The following is a 4,890-nucleotide window of genomic DNA, read 5'->3' on the forward strand; positions in this document are numbered from 1 at the left end:
CCACAAAAGATGACGTTTCACAAGAACACAAGAACACAAGTACAGAGAAGAACACAGATTGAGAAAGGCCCACTATTTAGCTGCAGTCGCTGTCAATTGCCGTCACTCAATTGGAGGAATCCAGCACCGGCCGCTCCAATCATCGAGCCCAGCCAGTGTTACATTCAGCCTCCTGGCTTCTGGTTTCTGCCCCGCTGCTGTCATGGTAACGTAACGTTACACCGCGTGTCATCTAATGATTGGCTGTTTCATATTTTCTGTTTATTTAACGGCCACATATGAGCGAGAAAACAGCTGAATCTAACATTAAAGACAATCTGTGACTGTACAGTCTGTGAGTCCTTTCAGGCGTTCACTGATGCAGAAATTCATTTTATTATCATACTGCATTACACAATATTGAAATTACATTTAAAAATTTAAAGTTTTAAGTAAAGAAGCCTAATTGATGTCTGTTATTGTTATTATCACAACACATCAGTGACGTGGAAATTTGATTTATTTTAAGATTAGATTTGCTACTATTGTCATTATTCTAATGTGCTTCATCAGGATGATTGAATAAAATATAGATTTACTGATAAGACATGTTTTTGATATTTATTTTGGATAAATTTGTATGTTAATCGAGTAATAGGCAACTTTTCTTTCTTTAGAATAAACAAATTTAGTCGTTAGATTAATCGACTAATCGAAAAAATAATCGTTAGATTAATCGACTTGAAAAATAATCGATATGTACAGCCCTAGTTAAGTGTGAGCAGTCCAAAAACACAAAGCATGAAAGTCCAAAGTCCACAGGGGCACGAGAAACACCACAGGAAAATCCACAGCAACATCCAAGGCAACATCAAAATACATCCACAATGAACTGGCACCGAGTGAAAGACAGACAACCACTTAAATACTCAGGTGAGTGAGAAACTAATTACACAGAGGTGAAACCACTAAGACCATAAAGGACAGGCAGGAGGTAAAACAAGACAAGAGACACTAGGGCAAACTAACTACAAACTAAAACAGGAAGTAAAGCTAACTGAAACACACAAGGAACTATGTCACAAAATGAAACATAACACAGACATCAAAAGTACTAACTAACAAAAACCTACAGAACATATAGATGGTAGAACAGGACTAGAAACACTGATGACCTCATAACAAGTAAACCTGACTAAAAAATACACAGAAACAACTACAAAACACACCCAACCAACCCGAAAACGGTTTTGCTTGGGCCAAACGATCAAAAACCTGCTCCAGTACTCTCATGTGCTCATCCCGTGTTGCTGCACGGATGATCATATCATCCAAATACGCATTACAGTTGTGCAACCCCGATAACACAGTGTCTACTAACCTCTGGAAGGTAGCCAGCGCATTGCACAGTCCGAAGGCCATTACAGTGTACTGGAGGAAGTGATCTGGTGTGACAAATGCAGCTATTTTAGAGACACGGCCCATTAAAGGTACCTGCCAGTATCCCTTCAACAGATCTACCTTGCTTACAAACTTGGCTGCTCCCAAGTTATCCACACAATCCTCCATTCTAGGCAAAAGGTAGGAATCTCGAACAGTACCTTGCGAAAATCAGATATGAACCTAGGGGAACCATCAGATTTAGCCACCAGCAGGCACGAGGAGCTCCAGGGGCTGGCGCTAACTTTAGCTAATCCATTCTGCAGGAGGTAGTCTGCCTCCTTTTTCATCATTTCACCCTTCGTCTGATTAATCAGCTTAATGGGCCGAGTCTCTTTCACCTCCATGTCATGCCGCAGAACATTTGTACAAGTCGGGACATCGCTAAAAAGACAGGTATACTGACTTACCAGACTCACCACATCCTGCTGCTGCTCAGCAGTCAGGTGTTGTAACTGAGATGGCAGACCTGCTAATGCCTCAGATTTGGGGAGCCAAGCACCCTGGTATGCGCGTCTTTAAATCATCAGATGTGTCCGCTGACTCTGACCTCTCATCCCACTGTTTTTCAGATTCTACACAGTATTTCCTGAGCATCGACTTTAAGGTCTGGTGCCAGCGTTACAATGCGCCCTGTGACTCTGGGTGATAGGTGGAAGAGATGGCATGGTGAAACTGGTTTCCACTTTTAGTGCGGGGTAAGGGACCAACACAATCAATGAGCACTCGCTCAAATGGCTCTCCTATCACAGGAATAGGGTGCAATAGTGCAGGAGGAACAGTTTGGTTAGGCTTCCCTACAACCTGGAAAACATGACAACACCTACAATGTTTAGCAACCTCCGATTTTAGCCCTGGCCAAAAGAAATGTCTGAGGATGGCCTGATATGTTTTTGTCACCCCTAAATGTCCCGCCCACCGTCTATCGTGGGCTACCGACAACACCTGCCGTCGGTAGCCAGAGAGTACCACTAACTAATAAACAGCATCACAATCCTCATCATCAGCTATTAATGACCATTTTCACATTAAAATATCCCCTCTAAGGATGTATGCTACTTTTGTACCACTTGCTGAGTTGTCACTCACCACCATGGAGAAGCACTTCTTCAATGTTGGGTCTGCTTTTTGCATCACGCTCAGACCATCTCGACTGACTAGAAGTGCCACCACACAGACTGTCGGTATATCCTGCTCAGCCAGGAGCGTTCCCTCTGCAGCCGCATCCTGAGCAGGAATAACTGTGCACTCCGCCTCAGTCTCCAACCCTGGTGAATCTGAAAAGGCTGACATAAGTAAGCTGTCAGATAACGAAAATTCATCGCCCTCTCTTCGGTTTTCACGTGCACCCGCACGAGTAAGGGCACAAGAGGGAAATGTGTTCGAGGATATGTGTTCTGTAGAGTGTGTCTCATCCCACTAGGGTTGATCTAACACCTCCAGGGCTGGAGTTACTTTACCTCCCGCTATATCATTCCCCATCAGGAGCACAATACCTGTAATCGGCAACTCTAAGCAAACTGCAACTGGGAAAAATCCAGTGACTAACTTAGATTGAATGTGAACGTGATGTACTGGCCGTGGAATGTAACCCATTTCAATACCTCGTAAAACAGAACAGTAGCCACGTGAGAACTGTTCAGAAAAGGGCAATGCTGACCTGAGGATTACTGACTGTGAACATGCGGTGTCTCTCAGAACTCGTATGGCACATTTATCAGCTGATGCACCCGTCAAAGACACATGGGCATCAAAAACAAATGGCTTGAAACAAACGTCAACAACTTCCTGTTCAGGCTGCTCAGTATCTAAACCTGACTCTGCTCTAATCAACCCTACCCCTTTAGGTTGAGAAGAGCGTGGAATTTGCTCTTTACGTTTAAGTACAAGACAATTAGCAATTACATGGCCGCGTTCCTTTCTCCCTGGCGAACTCAACATAAGTCTGAGAGTCTGAGATGAAGTTTTACGATAGTTTCTAAACTTCTGTCTGTATGCCTCAGGCACTAGTTCGTAACCACGCAGAATTTTTTACAGAATCATAATTCAAACTATATTCTAAAGAGAGTGCAGCGATAGCATCCTGTGCTTACCCATACATTTTGCACTGAAGCAGGACTGACCAGACTTCAGGCGGCCACTGTAATGCAGCAGCAATACGTTCGAACACACTGAAATACGAATTAACTTCACTTTCACGGAACAACAGTACCAAGGACACATGCTTACTAATATCAAATGCTACTTTTACTGAACTGGTAGAAGTGGTGGAAGAGGAAGTCATACCTGAGTCATCGTGAGCGCTCCGCCCCCGTCCCATTTCGGGAACCTCGATTTCAAGTTTCCGCAGCCTCACTGCCTTGTCAGCCTCATTTTCCAGCTTCCTCCCCTCCAGCTGAAGCTGGAATTGAGATTGCCTCTCACGCTCTTTTTCCTGAGCATCCAGCTGAAGACAAGCGAGACGGACTTTTAGTAGTGCCTCCTCTCTGGAGCCAGTACTAATTGACGGGGATGGATCGTACCTGGGCAGAGTGAATGGCGTCTTTCCCTGTGCACCTGCCTTGCCATCCACCCCGGAGACCGTTGGCGTCTCAACCTGTACACCTTCACTCGGGACTAGACGACTACTGAAACACACGCAGTCCATAATGTGAAAATCTGTTCTTCTGTAATAAAATACTGATTGATAGCTCGGTGTGTTATCAGTGACAGTGTTTGCTTTCTGACTGAGAGTTGTTGTGTTTGGTCCAACAACTTTATTTTGAGACATGTATGAAGTGTGTTGGAGGTGAGATTAACTGTTTCAAGATCCATTTTCCTTTTACTGCTTCAGTTTATCAAACAAACAAAGAAACCTTTGTCATTTGTTTGTTATTATATGCAGTGGTGAACATTAAATAAGTACATTTGCCTAAGAACTGTCCTTAATACATATTTGTAGTTGTACAAATATGTTGAGTTGAGTTTTTTCTCCTTCTCCTCCATCTCAGAGGGAGATATTTTTACTTCACTACATTTATCTGACAGCTTCAGTTACTTTACAAAGTCAGATTGTTACACATGAAGAGTTTATAAAATATGATGTTTAGTTATAAGTTAAACTCCAGCACTTTATACAAGTATATGTTATGAGTTGTAGTTTCTTCCTTGTGAGTTTGAGTTTTTGCCATTTGTTTCGTATGTCTATTTGCCTGTTTCTCTCGTTCCTTGTCCTTAGTTTATGTCTCGTCTTTTATCTTGGCTCTTGGTCCTGTGTTTCAGTTCTTTGTCTTTGTTCCCAGTCCTGTGCCTCGGTTATGTTTTAGTATTTACTCCTTGTTCCTCGTCTGCATTATTTTAGTTTAGTCTGCTCTGTATTCTGTGTCTTAGCTCTTCGTTCTGTGTCTCGGTTTATGTCTTAGTGTTTTGGGTTCTGTCCTGTGTCCAGTATCAGTTATATAGTCTGTTGTGTTTTGGGGTTCACTCCTTGTC

The 4,890-nt window shown here is 42.9% G+C and overlaps 1 long non-coding RNA gene across 1 annotated transcript; it reads right to left on the bottom strand.

Moving 5' to 3' along the window:
- Positions 1-2,560: 2,560 nt before the first annotated feature.
- LOC123964129 lies at positions 2,561-4,113 on the bottom strand. The gene is made up of 3 exons (XR_006823341.1): positions 3,942-4,113; positions 3,706-3,865; positions 2,561-2,696 (listed from the first exon to the last, which is right to left on the bottom strand). It is a non-coding gene; the product is annotated as an uncharacterized LOC123964129 (long non-coding RNA).
- Between the last annotated feature and the right edge of the window lie 777 nt (positions 4,114-4,890).

Source organism: Micropterus dolomieu, unplaced genomic scaffold (assembly GCF_021292245.1).
Source record: "Micropterus dolomieu isolate WLL.071019.BEF.003 ecotype Adirondacks unplaced genomic scaffold, ASM2129224v1 contig_745, whole genome shotgun sequence".
Lineage (NCBI taxonomy): Eukaryota > Metazoa > Chordata > Actinopteri > Centrarchiformes > Centrarchidae > Micropterus > Micropterus dolomieu.